We start from the raw sequence: 19,157 nt of genomic DNA on the forward strand, positions 1-19,157 counted from the left end.
TAATCTGCAGGACTTGTCCCAAACTTGTTCATCAACTCGATATCTGTCAGCACTCCACGGACGGTTGGCGATTGCAGATTGGAGTTTGATTGGGGGGGAGGACGCACTGCGAAATAAATCGATTTCAAATAAAGTCTTGAATGAAATCTGCCAAAAGGGATTCAAAATACCAACATTAACAAGAAGGAAATAATAACATCAAGAGAAAAAGACATCGTAATGAACGAATAATCATTGTTTTCTACAATCCTATAAATCTTTTATTTATTTAATGATATTTTCAACTGTTTGTTCGGTAAGGCTCTGTTAAAATGATTCAACCAATATCTTTAAGACAAGTCAACACATTGTTTTATGAAATATTCAATTTGAATATTTTTGTAACCAAATTTGTTTCGCTCAGTGCAGCGGGCACTTCCTGGTCAGCGGAAAACAATTGCCCCGGTCAATGGGAGCGGGTTTCAATTTCATTTCGGGCCAACAATGGTGTTATGCTAAAACGGATCCGGCTCTAATGTTTTTACGTAACCGCCCCGCCGGCGAACAAACTCCGGCCCTCTCGTATATAATCGAATAAAGTCACGCCGCTTTAACATTTGCGGTCAGCACGTGAGGCTGGGGTAAAGTGGACAATTGGAAAGTTGGACAACTGGACAATTGGACAATTGGACAACAGGACAGATGGACAGATGGACAAGTGGGCATTTGGGCAATTGGGAAGATGGAAAGATGGGAAGATGGACAGGTGAAGGTAAACCATCGGGTGACCCGATATACGGTATATACGATATATATATGATATATACGCCACGCTCATTGTGTGTGCGCCAAACAAAGTTGCGGCAAAAAGGCTGCAGGACATGTGCACGAAATTAATTTCCAGGGCAGCCGGATGAAGGACGCGAAGAAAAGGAGCAGCAGCGCTCTTTTTAATCCAACATGATATCGCCCACAAAATGCAAAGCGGCCGAGGTCGCTCACGGTACAGTTTAACCTCTACAACCGAACTCAGACCAAAAAAAAACTGAATAACAATAGCAATAACAATAGTCCAAAATATGTAACTATATTTTAATATTTTTACAAGGATGTAAAATAGATTATATACAAAAAACAATTAATTTGATTTCTTTATAGGAATCTGAAAAAAATCTTGTGGCTACAGTTTTGAATCCATATCTTAAGCTTCGAAATTTATAAAAATTTAGTTCTTTTTAATAATAAATAGGTCTCAATACAACATCTTTACCTATCTCTTAACGTTTGCAAAAACAGTTAAAATATAAATAAATGTAATGCACTAAGTTCAATCTTATCTTTTTAAGTTTTTAAGTCACCCTTAAACTTTAAAATAAGAATATTTATATTACCTATAGACTTTTTGTGTTTTCTTTTTATTAAAAATATTAGTAGTTAACTGCTTAAACTTTTTTAACTACATTTCAACATTGTAAATGTATTGAAAATATAAAAGGGAACTTATTAATGTACACTTATCATTTTGCGAATAAATTTAGCTTGATTTAAACAGTATTTTCGGTGGAAGTTGGACTGTATTCATGCAGCCGGATCCTTGGCACGGACAGAGCTGTCCACCGTCACTGGCCAACTGCACAAAAATCCGAAAGCGGATTAAACGTATTCGTGAGAATTCGTCAACGATTTCACACCTGTTCGACGGGCAGCGAGGACCTGGATCGAGGACCACGGATACACGGACACACGGATACACGGACAGGACCTCAATCACGGCCCCTCGTCCGGCATAAAATGCCAATTAGAATTTCAAGTTCGCAGTCCGTTGGTCCGCCTTAAGCGCTCTGTGTTTTCCCCTTACCACCCAATCACCCAACCACCAACTGCCATCTTCCACCACCACTATATGTATATATATATCTCGACTTTTCGCAACGCAAATTGTTTATCGCCCCCAGGGCTCTTTATTAACTTTACGGCCAGTCGGCCCAGTGAGAACTGACCTCACCGCCGGCGGCTCAATCTCCAGTCCGATTTGTTTGCCCCCTCGACTTTCGATTTCCATCCGCTTCGATTCGATTCGATTCAGTTCGATTCGATGCGATTCAGTTCGGTTCGATTCGGTTGGATTTCGGATTGGGGGGGGGCCAATACCCAAACTCTTGTTCCAGATCCTTTGGCCAGCTTATGTCCTCGTCCTGGCGATTTTTTGTTGGTCAACGCGTAACGCGGAAATGCACTCAAAATATTAAATGCTTCAGTAGTTTGCAATTATTGCGGGAGGCGCTGCCTTCCTTGTGCTTAATTCATAATGCGCATCGAACTCGAGAGTTGGCAAAATGGGTAATGTGAATGTGAATGTGAATGTGAATCGGAATGGGAATGAAGTTGTGGGACGACATTGTCGACCAGGCCTCTTGGTTCTCAGGGAGTGTGGGTCAATCGGAACAAGGAGAAGGCAGCCATAAAACATTTAAAGGCCAACAACTTTGGAACGGCAAGGGGATGTGACCGATACACAAAGGATAAATTAAGGGATAATCATTTAATTGGACTCACATTTTAAATAATTTGAATGGGACACGTACACATACTAAATAAATGGTAGATAAATCGTTTTAAAAGCATTATCAGCTAACATAAAAAAATATCACCAATATATATTTAATTAATTTAATAAAATCAATGTTCGAAATAAAACAAAGTTTTTTGCAAAATAGAACACTGTGTAAAATAATGTGTTTTTTAGCAAGAAGATTTTAAGTAAAATATATGTTTAATAGACAAATAACATATGTTATTATTATATCAAATAATTGGGGAGGAAATTATTATTTTTAAAACAATAATCATCTAACATAAAACTTATTCACAAATATTTACTTCATTAATTTAAGAAAATTAGGGATCGAAATAAAACAAATTTGTAACAAGGATATTTTAAGTTAAATATATATTTAAATCTTTAATATAATTTCAAATAACTTGAAAATAATACCCACAAGTGCAAAACCTATTTAGAAAAACATGTTTTTATTAAGTATGTATTAATAAAATTTAAAAACCAGTAGCTAACTGGATTAGACTTAGGAATTTCATCCAAAAAATGTAATAAATTTGTACCAAAACCCCACCAATCGCATAAAATCAATTCAAAGCCATATAATTTCATGTTTCATATGCCAGCACCGCATCTCTACACGAAATTAGCGCATTAAATTGGCCAAATGGGATGGAGGGGGGTTAGGCGCCAACGGAAAGTGGGCGGGGCGGGCGGCATATTTCCAAGTGTGTGTGTGTATAACATGGCAAGCCATAAATATAAATTCCCAGGCGCTTTACGAGCCGGCAGCGAAGAGAAGAAAAAAGGATTACATGCCACACACAAGGGGCAACAACAGTACGGCACAGACTTCGATAAAGCAAAGTCTATGAGATTTACGAGCAGATTTCAAGAGTTACAAATACATACATGAGCTTGGCCTAGAATCAGAGGGCGGGGTGGGGTGGTGGTTGTTGTAAGGATGGGAACGCCGATACAAGGATACGCACAGCCGCAGGACACGGATTTTATGTTGTGGACGACGGCGTCAAGTTGCCAAGAGCAAAACTTTCAATTGCATTTCGGCCAAGTTTCGTTCGGCTTATCTTTATTATCGCCGCTGTTATTATCCTGGCCCGCAAAGTCGAGGTCCTTGGCCAAATTTTTCCCGGTTCCCGGCAAGCTGGGCCTCATAAAGTATGTCATGTGTCATAAATGACAGATTCTTAGGCATACTTCATTGATCCCTTTGGCCGCCTCGTTTTTACGACGCTCCCTGCTAAATTGTTGCAGTATCTGTTGCCAACACACACACACACTCACTTACTCACGCATCCTTATGCAGACAGACAGGATATTCTAGCACACACACACAAACACACACACGAGATGTGCGTGTTTGAAGTTTGCTTTTGATAAATGAATGGATTTTCAAAGGCGACGTTAATGAAATACGCACACAGGCACAATCACGAGCAAGGATGCCAGACGCCCAAGGATGCCATCGCCCCGGGAAGTGTGTGTATGTGTGTGTGTGTGTGTGTGTGTGTGTGTGTGTGTGTGTAACCCCTCCTTTGCATCCCTCAATCTATCAAACTCACGTGTCCGTCGTGTCTCAATTTACTTGCTCAGTTGCTGTTCAACTTGCGGCGATTTTGCTCCTTTTTAAGGACACTAAAACCGAAACCGAAACCGAAGCGGTTGCCCGGCATTTTGATAGAGTCCGTTTTGGCATATCTATGAAGTCCTGGCGGTGAAAGGACTTAGGGTTCAACGAGGAGTGAATCCTTCCTGTATTAGCACCAGCGAGCGAGGATAGAAATAAATATTATGATTTTGGTTTTTCATCCAAAGAGCCTAATGTTTGTACAGGATATTCAGTGTTTAAGCCATAACAATGCAATTAAGAGCCCAAATATGGAATGCCTTACCTCTACAAACTCGTAATAAAAATCACAATCAAACGGCTTCCTATCCAGAAATTTGTTTTTTTTTCGCAAAAATGTATGATGTAACCCCTTAGGAAAAATGCGTAAATTGGACCATTTTAATTTTGTTAAATCAATGGGATGTTTTGTGATAAAAGTTCTGATCTGGGTTTCCATCCAACAATCTTAATTTTAGACAAAAAAATCAGTGTGTTAGCCATAATTAATAGTCTTAGCCATAGGTTTAAAAGATCGCAATAAGAGATAAAATTAAATGGCATTAAAGCTTGGAATTTAAAAATTTTAAATACCAAAATAGAAAATAAAATAATTAAATGGCAATATTTGGCATTTTACATATTTTGCACATTTAAAGCTAAAATGCTCAGTAGAAAGCCAAAGCGGCAGAAGTGCAGTTGAACAATTGCCTAATGATTTGGCCAAGCAACTGACTGAAAGTGTGCCAAAGAAAAGCGAAGGCTCGTTGCCAAGGCAAAGGAGCCAAAAGCAAAAGCAAAAGCAAACGCATTAAAAGCAACTTAATAATTCAGATCAAAATCACCAATCAGCGCTGCCGACATGTTGACAAACGATGCCGCCGACACCACCATCTTGCCATCTTGCCATCTTGCCACCTTACCAAACACACCAACTGCTGGGAAAGTCGGGGAAAAAGGAAAAACCGGGGGGAGCGGGGGGCCGGGGAAAGCGCCATCGACAGCGACGACGACAAGAGATTTACATTTTCAAAATCGAATGGCGGCATAAGCCACCGCAAAGCAAAAGACACGCAACCACAGCCATAATGAAATCCACGATAAACAAGATAAACGAACACAAAAAGAAGAGTCACAGACAAACAATGCCATACGTGGCAAAATATAACGAATCAAAAGAGACCCTTCCTGCTAAAATCAATTTAAAGTTGATCATTAAAAGTACTCTTCAAAAGGTTTCTTAGAGAGGTAGCAAAAAGATAAAGTTAAAGTTTGAAAATGTAACTTCATTTATGAGTTCAATGCGTCAACTCGATGGCTTAAAATAGTATTTCTTCGAAATACTCAACTCGATACATACAATAAATTAGCTCTTTTTATGAATAACAAGTAGTTTACGTTAGTCAATCCCTTAAAATGCCAATTTACTGCAGAAAGTTATCAAAAGTGTTTAGAGCAAAACCAAAGAACACAATATTAAAAGTAAAAGACTTCTTAAAATTATGAACTTTTAACAATTTCTTGTTTTATTTTTTTAGAACGTTTAACCCCAGGAAGCTCTATTATCATTCAAACAATAGAATTATTTTTGTGCCATAAATCACAAGAATTTGGTATACAAAGTGCTTCATTTAGCATTTTTTATTATAGCATCATAATTTTTAAATAGTTTAATCCCCTAAGAATGCTGTTTTCCGCTATTAGTTTTAAAAATGTTGTTTAATTTTGCTTGTCTTTAAAATGATTCCATAAAAATTAAAAAACGAAATGCAACTTTTTGTATAAATAAAGTTGGAACGGATATATAGACATTGTGACTGAATTGCAGGATTGCAGGAAAATTGGACTCTTTTGGTAAGCAACATCCATGCCGAGTGTAAGGGTATCTCAGCTCACAAAAAAGGAACCAACGAGCAACAGCCAGCTGCCTTGGCGACGATGGCTAAAATATTTATATCTATTTCAGCTTGGCCGCTTTGTACAATTTCTATTTTGCCACACGACACGGTTACCCAACCACCAGCATTCAGCCACCAGCCACCAACCAACAACCACCAGACACCCAATTTCCCGCCACACCCACTTCAACTTGGCGATGTCTTCGTTTGCAATCAATGAAAGATTTATGACAATATATCGACAAAGTTGGCGAGTTCGAGGGAACGTGAGGAACGCAAGGAGCGAACGGTACGAAGGCAGTGCACATATTGTACCGAGGAATTTGTTTTTATGTCACATCATTATTTTTATTATGGCGCTGCCACTGGCCTGTTATTCGAGAGTGATTAGTGGCTAAAAATGACTACAATGGCAGCGGTTTGGGCCCAAAAGAGTGGACCTTAAATGTCGCTTGGCTCTTTGATATTGAATATACCTTTGCCTTGTTCTCAAAACATGCTTCTGTATTTACAAATAGCTAAATTGAGTTCAGCAAAATATATATACATTTTACATAATAAAAATACTTTCATTTTGATCGCTTTCTTTGACAGTTTCATATTTATTTCTTAAATTGGAAAATGTTCAGTTCAAAATGATTGATATTATGTTAAAAACAAAATCTTGATATTTAAAATTCATTCTTCTTTTTGTTTTCATATAAAAAAAAGAAGAAAAGAACCAAATTTATCACTTATACGTATAGTAACTGAGTTAGGTTTATTATTGGTTCTGCCACTTTTTAAAATAAATTTTCCTATGCGTTAAACAAATATAAATTATTTTAAATAAAAAGGGAACTAGATATTCGCACCAAAATATTTCTTAAATATATAATTCGAGACTCCCTAAAAGTGTTTCACATAGTACCAAGTTCAAAAGTTCAAGGACATAGACCTTAACAAAAATATGATAGAAAATTAGCTTTCAATATAAGAAATAGCAACTTGCTTATGGTTCACCCTCGTTTACAATAAACAAATATATGCCCATAATGAGCGATGGCTGGCGACAAGGAAAAGCTGCGAGTACTGGGTTAGAGGTACTAACTAAAATGGATTGGAGTCAAAGGCAAGGCCGTGCTCCTCAGGATTTGGTTTAGACTTGACTCCAGCTCGGCTCTTCCGGTGGTTCGCAATCGATCAATTCAATTAGCAATCTGAGCCGAGGATGCCAGCAGTTCGGGAAGTGAGAAACGAGGAAGCTGCAGTCGATATATGTGGAGAATTCGCAGTGCGTGTAAAATGCCTTCGCAGTGTGGTTGTGTGTTTTTCGTGTGTGTTGGGTGTGTTGGGTGTGTTACAACGACAGTGGCAACAGCGAAGAACGAGTTGGACAACAATGAAATGCTTTTAGCCTGCAAAACTGCCAACTGAACAGCGCCAAACGAAATTAAGTTAACAACAAAGTGAGGCAGCGAGGGAAAAGTTTTGTGCACTGTTTTTATTGAAAATTGAGTTAAAAAACTGAAAGTGTCGACGGAGTCGACATCATAGCCGTTGTCGTATGTGTACATCGCATGTTGTCCGCATGTCCTACCCGGCATTCCCATTGCCACGCCCACATGTCATGCCCGCAAAAGTAGGCAACACTATTAGCCAACTCATCGCCCTTATTGGCCAAAGTCAATGGAGGCTGCCTTTCAACGATCCGCAATTTGTTGCCAGTTATTTTATAGAACCTAATTGAAGCGCATATCTTATAATATATGATTTTTTAATACTAAAAAGTTGTATTTCAATTTATAGGTCTGTCTTTATTTTACAAAAAACATAATTATCACAATTTAATGATAATTTTTCGAGTATTATTTAATCGATCACAAAATAACTATTATTGTTTTGAGCAAAACAAAAAAGAATAACATTTTTGTGCTTGGAAGAGATTGTTATTTTTTAGCTTATTAAGCGAATCAAGAATTAACCTTTTTATGAATAGTTAAAAAAATATTAATTATTTTTAAAGTAATTTGTTTAGCTTAGCTTTTTATTAAATCACTTATAATGACTACGGTTCCTGGTTTAAAGTAAAATTCATACAACATTTATATATGTTCGATACAAAATCGAACTGTAAGTGCAATATTGTTACCACATTACTGTCAATTAACTTCGTTCTTTGTTTTTAAATGAGTGGTGGTTTCCCGTGTCTGATTGCCGACGATCCTCCCTTTGCCATAAAAAAAGTTTCGAGACAATGGAATGCCAATAAAAGTTGGGCAGACAGACGGCAGGACATGAAACATTGCGAAAAGGATGCTGAAATCAGCGCAGATCATTGCACGCACGCACACACGCACAGCATAGCTCTGTGAGTGTGTGTGTGTGTGCATAAAATTTATGAATTATTGAATCTATGAAAATATGAACATCACGTACGCCCCCTCTCGCTCCCTCTGCCGCACAAACTATCGGAGACAGACGGAGACGGAAGACAATCGCACAGGACGAACTTACAGTTATGCAGCAAGAAACCAGACGTGGGGGCGGGTGGGCGTGGTCGTGGGCGTGCATGTGCGTGTGCTGGAATATGCACAGAATTTCATTAAGCCGCCTTCGTTCAATGTTTTCATGCCCTACCAAAAAGAGTACATCGATTTTGAAACATATTAACATGACCCAAAGCTAAACATCCTTATGCCAGATGGTATTTCTATTCTTTTTATAAAATTTTAAAAGATTTAACGTTGTTATTCCGGAAAATATGTAAGGTAGAGCTAACTATCTATTGACTTTAAGGCAATATTTAATTTCTCATTTTTCTAAATATATCAACAAAGCCATTAATGAAATGCATTTAAAAACTTCATATAATTCTAAAAATGTTTATTCAGTATTTTCTATAGTCCGATATAATTTTTAATCACCAATACGCAAACATTAATCTACAGTCACCAAAATACATTTTTTTTCGTCTTTTTCAAGTGAAAGTTTCCCCTTTTCTAGCTAGAGTATTCCACACTTTGGCTTAAAAAAAAACTTAACCATTCCTCCTGTTAATAAATAAGTTTGCGCATTGGTCGGCGTTTGTTGTTTGCCAAAGTTTGCTCATCTGTTTCGACGTGTTTGTCGATGGCTTAGACCTCAGACCTGAAGAGTGGGATTAACACAACCTCTCAGATCAGAAACTTTTCTAATAATTTATTTCCGATGAATTCCATTTATGGAAAGGGAAAAAATAGTCAAACATATATACACAAATACACATCTGATCGGGGAATGATGATGCTATCTACACGTCCGAGTCCTTATTCAAAAATATGTGCATGAATTGATCACAACATCTTGACTGTCAGCTGGCGACCTTGCCAAAAAACCGAAAGTTCCTTCCACTAAAAAGTATTTTCTGAAGGCTAAAAGTTTATTTACTGGGTAAGTAAAATATTTTAATATTAAATTATGCAACTTAATAATGCATTCTATTTATATTATGATTTAATATTTAATTTAAAACAATAGTCAGATGTTTATTATTACTTTTCCATTATTTTTCATCAAGGTGGCGATTTTTATGTTAATAAGTTAATACGAAATTGCATACAATAATTTCAACTGCTGTTCATATAAAAATGAGGCATAGATTTGTTAAAATATATTGAGAACAAATAAATTAATTGAAGCCCAAAATATTACTCAATTTATTTTTAGAGCACAAATATACGTTTCAATAAATTCGAATATGCGTTTAGATATTTGTCCTAAAAAACAAGGTGCATGAATTGCAATGCCTTTCTGCAGTCCAATCAAATCAGTAAATTGACCTGCTCATCTAGGGACTTGGAAACTTTGGAGGGGTCCTTGAATGAATTCAAGTGGCCGAATTGCGGCACACGTGGCATGTCCTTCACCCGATTGTCCACTAATGCGAACGGCAAACGGATAACTACGAGTTATATGAATTATGCACACTTACTTGCGATGTATTCCGTTCCACTTTGGGATCCACAGCTAACCAAGCATCTTGTCTCGTGCCCTTTGAACCCTCCCCCTGTATCTGTCTCTTTCGTCCGCTGTCGCCCCATCTCGCTCCGATGTTATTCCGCTGTGCGTGTTTGCATTTTGTGCGTGGCGCTGAACACTTCCTTTTGCGTTCTCCTTGCACAATTGAGGTCACAAAACTAGAACGGGGAATAAGGGGTTTTTACTCTGAATCACTGATTACTTACTTAAATTTAAAAATCAAAAACATGGCATTATTATATTATTATATTATATATATACAGAAATATTCCTGAAATTAACATAATTTATACGTAATTGGATGGGGATCAATTGCCTGATCAATATACAAAATAATAAAGCCATTAAAATAAGATGGAGTCGTATATGAATGCTTAAACGAATCCAGGTCTGTTACAATATTATTTTGTATTTAACAATAAACCAATAACTAAAAACATAGAGTAAAACTCTTCCAGAAATAAAATTGACAAGACGTTTAAAAAAATAGTGCAATATTTTTGTACTTGATTCCTTGATCTTAGGAAAAATGTTCATAATTTTTGGAATAATTGCTTTAAATTTGAACCTTTTGCACAAAATTTAAGGCAATTTTTCCAAAAATAAAGAAAATTTATTCCTAAAATCAAGGAGTCTGAGTTTAGTTTTTAAACTGAACAAGGCACGAAGTTAATTCAGAAAATGTGATATATAATTTAAACAAAACGATATATTTTGTATTATTTGGATACTTTCCATAAGCAGGGTTTTAAAAAAAATTATTTAATCAAATCTTAATATTAATACCATTTGTTTTTAAATGGTCACTGTTTACTTGACCTCCATTGTGTATCCGTAATCCATTTAATTCAACCAAGCGACCATGCCAGCTGTGTGTGTGTGTGTGTGTGTATGTGTGTATGTGTGTGCCTTTGGCATTATCAACTCATAAATATTTATTGAATTTTAAGAAATTTTCAAAAATGGCTACAGCAGTAGCCACACGAGGAAAGGAGGACAGCTCCTCCAAGGAGCAGTGGCAGTGGCAGCGGCAGTGGCAGGAACTCAATCTGCGGGGCAGCCGATGACTTGTTGTCCTGCCAGCGTATCCGTCATCGATTTCGATTGCCTCGCTCCGCTTCGCCGGCTTCTTAGCCTTCCATTTCCACTGCCACCACCACTTCCACTACTTTTTCCCGGGTAAAAACCCCTTCCTCCAATTTCAGATCCCCCAGTTCGGTCGCCACATCCTTTTGCATTCTCTTATTTGGATTATAATTTTTTCCATTTCACATGTGAGTGCATTCCTCCTTGGTGGTCATCACATGCTCTGCAGTCGCTTGGTCGCTTGGTCGCTTGGTCACTTGTCAATTTCCATTTTCATTTTCGTTTCGTCGGTGGATGATGCGGAGATGGCCCTCGGAATCGCGTAATCTCAGCTGAAGCGGCGAAAAGTTGGGGGGTTTGGTTGGAATGGAAGAGTTAGACAAGGTCATCGATTCAAAGGGCTAATGGAATACCATTCAACTCTATTCAAATTGAAATACAATTGGATAAACATTTCCCAAGCATTCTTTTTCAAGGTAGAAAATATTTGATTACCTTGAGTACATTGTTCAATATTAAGTTTCTTTTACATAAAATGAAGTTCTGAAAATATATTTCAACTACCACTTGTTATAATTCAAGACTTAAAAAGTATTGTATTGCTTATTAAAAACTACAAAATTAAAAGAAATTACTATCTTAAGACTTGATAAAAGCCTTCAAGTTAATTTATTATAAATTATATATTTATATTTTCCATCATTTTTGAAAAATTAAGAAGGAATTCCTGTTATTTTATTATTAATGGAATTTGAAAGTGATTTGAAACTGTCTACACTTTTTTTATGGCTTTGTAAATCGTTCAGACAGTTGCCATTTCAATTTTACGTTTCCCAACTAAGAACTATTAATTGACTTCGGAGAGGAAGCTTTATCGATTGGAAACCCAGTTTCTCGTCCATATCGAAGCATAATTCAGTTTGATATTCCTTGACTTGATTTCCCAGGAACTCAATCATTTCCATTTGCCAGCATGGACCAGTTGAGAGGTCACAAGCAAATGCAATTTGGAGGCGGTGCATCCGGGAGTCATCGGTTGCAGGACGGTGCACCTGTGACCCCTTAACCCCTTAATCCCCTTGACCCCTTTGGCCCCATTGATCGCCCTTCGAGTCGACAGAGTGTCCTGGTCAAGCGAAGCTTTTCCAATTTTAATCGCATTAAATAGTCACTTAAGCGCCAGCTCTACAACTCTACAACTCTACAGCTCTACCCCTTTTCCAAACATTTGGAACCATTGAGATTCAAAAACACCCAATTGCCCCATCCACCCAGCGATGCAAAATTAACTTGTTGATGTGGCAACGACGACGGGAAGAGCGGGGGCGTGGGAGAGGATGGGAAATTCATTGGGGGGCTTCAATAGCAAAATGGGTTGTGCCACGTTGCCACATTCAGTGGGAGTTTGAAAATCGCTTCATGTTCGAATCTTATTAGTGGTTTATAATTACAATTGTATACAGACCAATTACGTTACGAGTTGAGTAACTGAAGGGATGCGAGTGGCCCATCAGGTGTGTGTATCTGTGTGGCTAATTAACCACCATCTGAACTGGCCGTTAAGTGCCCAAGTGTGCACTTGAAAAACAAATACTTTAATTTGTGTTTTAGGACAACCATAAATATAGCTGCGTTTAAAAAAAAAACATATATAATTACATACTTATTTAGATTTTTTTTAATATGACAATAAGTTTATAAAATCAACATAGATTCCCTTGTTACTTGCTTAAGTAAAAAGTTATCATTTTGGCTTGGGAAATATTTACCTAGAAATCTTATAATATAATAATATAACATTTTATTAGTATTTCTTATGGCGACAGCAAACTAATATTTTATTATATATTAAAAAGAAAATTAAAAAAAATAAAGTCCTTAGCTTAACTATAATACTAGTTTCTTTTTTCTAGAAAAACTATCATTTTAGTTTAAGCAAAAACATTGATAAACTAAGGCTTAAATTAGCAAACGCAACTAAAATGGCATGTAATTGTATTTAAAATAGTTATAATAAATGTAAGCATTAAATGGCTATTTTTCGAGTGCACGCGTGAGTGTGTGTGTAAACGGGAAGCACAAGTCTGCCGATAATGATGTTCATTTCGTAAGCAAATGTCATAACACACCCACTCACCCGCTCTCGCACATTTATGTAAATATCGACTGAAATTTATGCATATGTATTTGTGCAGCTCAGAAGACAAAGACAAAGACAAGGACGGACATACAGACAAACCGACCGACCGACCCACAGACTCCTTAACCCCCCCCCAACAGCCTGCCTTAACCCACAAGCACATGCTTTGTAATTGAATCCACGTCTGAAATCTGTCTGTGGTCGATAATTTCATTTGGTTCTCCATTTTGAATACAAATTTATCGCCGAGCAGAGCTGCGTGACACGTCCCAAGCAACCGCAACACGATATGCCGATATTCAGTGCCACTCCCCCATTTTAGCCGCCCCTTCAGACAATGGAGATGCAGATGGAGATGGAGATTGAAATATTTGCCAGATTCCCCGTCAATTTCTGAACACTATCTTCGGACCGGCACTACTAATTGGAATAGTTGGTTGTGGCACATGAATGCCCATGAAGCGCGCGACTTAATTGATAATGTTACACTGAAAGAAAATTCACCCATGCTCGCCTACAAAACGGAGTTCATTCCAAAAGTCACCTAATTTAGTTTTAAATATTTATTCTTTTACATATATAACAGATGTTTATTTTGAACCGATGCAAGCCACATGTCCAGCGGGACCGGTACCATCAGTTCGTCTGTGGCCAAAGTCATTCGATCATTGATAATAATGAAATTGGATTTATCGCAACTTACACATAGATTTGCTAACGCTAAAGGCTTATTCCCACTCAACCACATAATGATCTTCTATATGTTCCAACATGACCTAGTCATTGGCTTTCAAGCGGCGAGCATTATCTAAATAAATAATAATAAATTAATTAAAAGTTGAATCATAGGTTCAATCAATCGATTTATGGGCTTAAAGACTTACCATGCAGCTCTGTTCCGTCGAAAGCCGAGTGCTTTGCCATTGCTAGTCGTCGTCATCGAAAGCAATGGCAAGTGTAAAGTAGTGTAGTTGGGCTGTATGTGTATTACCACTTAAAGTGTACCAATAAAATTCTAAAACGAGAATTTGGTTTTTTTTTTTTTTGTAATTTTTTTTTGTATGTTTTTTTTTTTTTGTTACATTTTTAACTTACCTGACGCTTCACATTTAATTTTGTAGGTTTTTTTTGAACTATTTTATTCCCAAAACTAGTTGTGCTCCAGACGAGCTCTGGTGGCAAACTGAACATATTGGGGATTGGGCCTGGCTACTAGCTTTTGACAGTTCAGTTTGTTCGATGACATTAGTTTCACGGCCACTGTGTTTCATAAATCTGAATCAAATCGCAGCTTACTATGCCAAAATCATGAAAAACGTTGGGTTTTGTAGCAGTTCGAAATTGTAAACAAGCCGAAGTTTATATACTCTTGTAGCTAATGCAAAAACTAAATATATTTGAAAACACCTTTATTTCGATTTTTATGCGTACATGTTTAAAAACATTGATGATTTTCAGCTCAATTATTCGCGCGATCCTATAACAGTTATATGATATCGATTTCCGATTTGAAGTAAATTAAAATCGTTAATCTGAACTATCAAATTATTACTATTAAATTAAAAAAAAGATACAAAAATAAAGAAGTTACGTTTAAATTTTTTTTTTTTTTTTATTATTTTTATTTATGCTGATCAAGCATATATATACTTTATAGGGTCAGAGAAGACGCCTTCACTGCATTGCAAACTTCTGACTGAAACTCTAATACCCTCCGCAAGGGTTTTAAAAATATCATATAAAGTTGATAGAAAATGGGAATATTTGGTATAGGATTTATGGCTAATATAACCTTCAAAAGATTAAATGGCTTAAGATTGATGTTTTTAAATTGTTTCGACTAGATGATGCAACTTAAAATTTTTTTAGCATAGAGACAATATTGTGACCAAAATAAATTAATTTTCTAAGAATTAAACAAAAAAAATTTTAAGTATATTTTAAATGTAAAAATCCTTCATGCTTAAATCTTTTTATTTTATTCAAAAGCATATAACATAAGACATAAAACTCCGAAATTTTTTAACTGCCATAAAAATCCATAAAAATCAGTTTCAGCTGTGCGCCTGCGTTGTCTTACGAAAGAGAAAATTTAAGGGAAAATCGAGGAAAGAGTGTTCGGAAAATGGAAATTGATTGTCGAGTTAGGCGAAATTGACGCTAATCAAATGCTCCTGTGATTTGTGGCAGGCTACTCTTATACGCAATGGTTGGTGTCGCAACTAAACGAATTTTCATTTTGCAAATTAAGGTTCTAATATTAATTGATGATTTACATATACAACATTTTTTGAAATAATATATTTATTTGATTTATTGATTTCCTTGGAAAAAAAAGAACTTAATTTTTGCAACTTTGACAGTTGGGAAGAGAAATTTATAAAGTGTTATACTTAGGCTAAGAGCGTATCCTTGCTCCCTTACTTACTGGCTCCCTTATTTACTGGCTCTCTTATTTACTGGCTCTCTTTCGCGCTGTTATCCTTGCTCTCCTTTGCGGGAGACAGGATAGACTGTTATTACGGCAGAGTCCTGTTCGGCGTTACATAACCGCCATGTTAAACTTGGCTAACAGTCGAAGGAAAGCCGAAGGATAAGCAATTATTGTTTAAAGCAATTGTTTGGCCAACGGCAATAACTTCACTTTTTGATTGAAACATAAAGGCGAAAACCTCAAACATACCCTTAATTTTTTACAAAAAAAAAAAATATAAAATAAAATTATGTAATGGACATAAAGCGGGGTGATAAACTCATGTGCTCAGCCAAAACTTGTTGAATCTGCCAGCGGCTTTGCCTGCAGGCAAATTTCACTTGGAAATTCAATATCTTTACTTGGCTGTGCGTGTGTGTGTATGTGTGTATGTGTGTGCGTGTGTGCGTGTGTGTGCGTGCTAGTGTTCGCCTGCCTGAGCGCCTAAAAAGCAGACATAATTAGTTTATGCCGAGATTTTTGCGTCTCTTATGGCGCGACACTTGGCAACGCCGTCCTACAAAAAGGAGCAGGAGCAGGAGCAAGGACATCTCATTTGCCCCATCTAAATGCATTAGGGCTACGGCGAAGTGCACCGTACAGCCCCAGGTCCTTTGACCCACTCGTATTATTAGCCCAGAGAATTATGCTTCAGTCTCGCTGGGAAAATGAACGCTTGTTGCCAAAGCAACTTTGGATTGAAGAGCATAAGAGATCCCAAATAATATTCTCAACTTTCTCCTCCTGCATCCTCAAGTCTAAACACATTTAACACCCGAAATACCACCTAAATATGAGATTTATTGCGTAAACAAACAAGCAAATAAGTTTACGCATTGCGAGTTCATTTGAGAAGATTCCACTAATTATACAAAATTAACTTTCGAAGTGGCTAAGGTATGCACAACAAATATAACAAGGACATAATATGAATTATTTTATTATATTTATTATATCATTATTATATTATTTTACTAGAACACGTTTACCAAAAATTAAATATCAACATTATTATTGTAGGCGACTGTTAAATTTAATTTCTTTAAAATTCTTTAAGTTTATTTTATATTTTTAGAAAATTTTGAATGGTAAAAGAAAAAATTAAATAAACAAATTATTTGACTTATTATTTCAGTGTCCATAGATTAAGAAGATTACGAACTTTTCTTAATTAAATTTGAACTATAACTTATTATAAACATTAGTGAATAAAAGTATAAAGTTATAGACAAAATGTAAGTTATAATAAACCGTAACCTTTGAAACGAATATAAAATAAAAATGTTAATGTTCAATGAATTTTTTTATTAGCATTGTATTACTCTCAAAGGTCTTATTTCTTTGGGGATTTGCGCTGTTGGCTTGTCTACCGATGTTTTGGGGGCATCGCTCGAAATCGTTATCAAATGGCCGACTCTCTGTTGCTCCTCACACTCGCCAATATTTTTTATTTATTTTTATTTATTTATTTATTTTTTTTTTTTGATTTGCTTCTCTGAAGTCTTCTTTCTTTGTTTGTGTAGGTTGGAAAATCAAAATTTTACACTCGGCTACACATTTCCAAAGGCAACCGAAAGTTATGACTAGATGGCGGCAGGGGAACACAGGGACTACGACTACTTAGGCCATACATGCAAAAGAATCTGTACACCGACAAAAAAAAAAAACAATAACAAATTGGTTAACAGATTATATTTGTTGTAAGTCAAATATAAAGGTATCATAGAAAATATTTTATAACATTTTCGAATGTTTAAAAGCATGCAGCAAAACATCTTGCTGATTTTGTAATGTGTAATTTGTAATATATCTTTTACTTGGTTAAATAAAAACCATAACCAATCATTTTGTTTAAAGATATTTTTTTAATAATCTTAAAAAAGGAGTCTTATAGAAAAACCACTTAAATAAATGTGTTTGTTTGTTTTTTGGCATTATAACTAATAATATATAGTTCTAAATCACGTACATAGAATGAATAGATTTAATGGCCTCCAGCATTTTTTCTTAGTGTATATTTTGGTATTTGGTTATGTTTTTGTGTGTGTGCTTAAGTGCGTGTTTATGGCGCAATAAAACAGACCCTAACAGGCTCACACACAAAGCGCAGGGGGTGAATTTCGGAAGGGGGCTGCTGGCTGGGGTGCAACTTGAAGGTGGTGCCATGGGTGGCACGGATGGGTGTCGGGATTGGTTTGGAGTCTGGAGGCTGGATGCTGAAGGCTGCAGGCTGCAGGCTGGAGCATAGACATAAAGCAAACGCGTTGACTGCTCTTGCTCTTGCTGTTGCACGTTGCACGTTGCATGTTGCCAGAGCCAAATGAAGCAGCCAAAGCGAGACCCAAAAAACCCAAAACTCAGACCCAGACAAAGGCGAAGAAGCAGGCACACCGAAAAAAATAAAGCCAGCTGTTTAAATGCTTAACAAGCACGTTTTGTTATTAAGTTACTTGCAGGTATTAACTAATTATTTTAAATAATAAATTAAATGCATATATACTAGTTAGACTACAGTGCTTTACAAATCTTTCATTTAAATCTTGGGTTTGTAAGGGGCTTAAAAATAATAATGTGATTACCTATCGATTGTAAGTTTAGTGACAAATCCAATTTAAAATTTGAACATTTAATTGAAAAATTGAAACTTAACAAGATTTTCACATTTTTGGTTAATGATTAATGCTAATGCATTTTAAACTGATGGAGACCTACTTGTAACACATATAATATTTTAATTATTTATATACTTGTAAAATCTAAAATTTATTGTTTGGCTAATTGCTTGTTGGCAATTTAAGTAAATCTTTTTCAGTGCCATCCAGCCAGACGAATTGCTGGCCAAAAAGAGCAAGCCAAGGGGGAGAAAGGCGGAGAAAGAATCGGAGACAGTTGGAGAGAGAGAGCCAGAGGGAGAGATAGAGAGAGAAAGAGACAGTCAGCCAGCATCTTTCCGCTTGTCTGCAGCGCATTTATGACTTTCCCACTGAGGCGCTTGGTTTGCATAGCCTGCATTTAGGCGCACAGACATATGTCTTATCACAGACACACAGCTGCCCACACATATACTCACACAGATACTCGCACACACACACGCACACACACACACACACACACACACATTGACACACACATGGCTGGCTGCTGTCAAATGCCATACTAAACCGATAATCCAATCATAAGTTATAGTCAAATGAGTTTGCTCTTCAATAAATTGTCGCCTCTTTTCTCCCCTTGATGTCTTCATTCATGGCCAAAATGAGTTTGCCCTTTTTGCAGAAAGAGTGCCAGAGTCCTGAACGCTCTTGCCAAAAATACTTTGTCTCGAGGAGCAGCATTTGAGACGCTTCCACACGAACGCAGAAACCAATTAGGACCCAGCAATTTTATGCGAGGGTCAG

The 19,157-nt window shown here is 36.6% G+C and overlaps 1 protein-coding gene across 1 annotated transcript in view; it reads right to left on the reverse strand.

Annotated features, from left to right (window-relative positions):
* LOC108137761 overlaps nt 1–19,157 on the reverse strand; it is an 89,333-nt gene that overhangs the window by 38,738 nt on the left and 31,438 nt on the right. Inside the window, exon 5 of the mRNA XM_041709471.1 lies at nt 10,014–10,218. The gene's annotated coding sequence lies outside the window, so the exon portion shown is untranslated. The remainder of the gene's footprint in view (nt 1–10,013; nt 10,219–19,157) is intronic.

The sequence above is a fragment of the Drosophila elegans genome, unplaced genomic scaffold, assembly GCF_018152505.1.
Source record: "Drosophila elegans isolate 14027-0461.03 unplaced genomic scaffold, ASM1815250v1 contig_149, whole genome shotgun sequence".
In the NCBI taxonomy this organism is placed as follows: Eukaryota; Metazoa; Arthropoda; class Insecta; order Diptera; family Drosophilidae; genus Drosophila; species Drosophila elegans.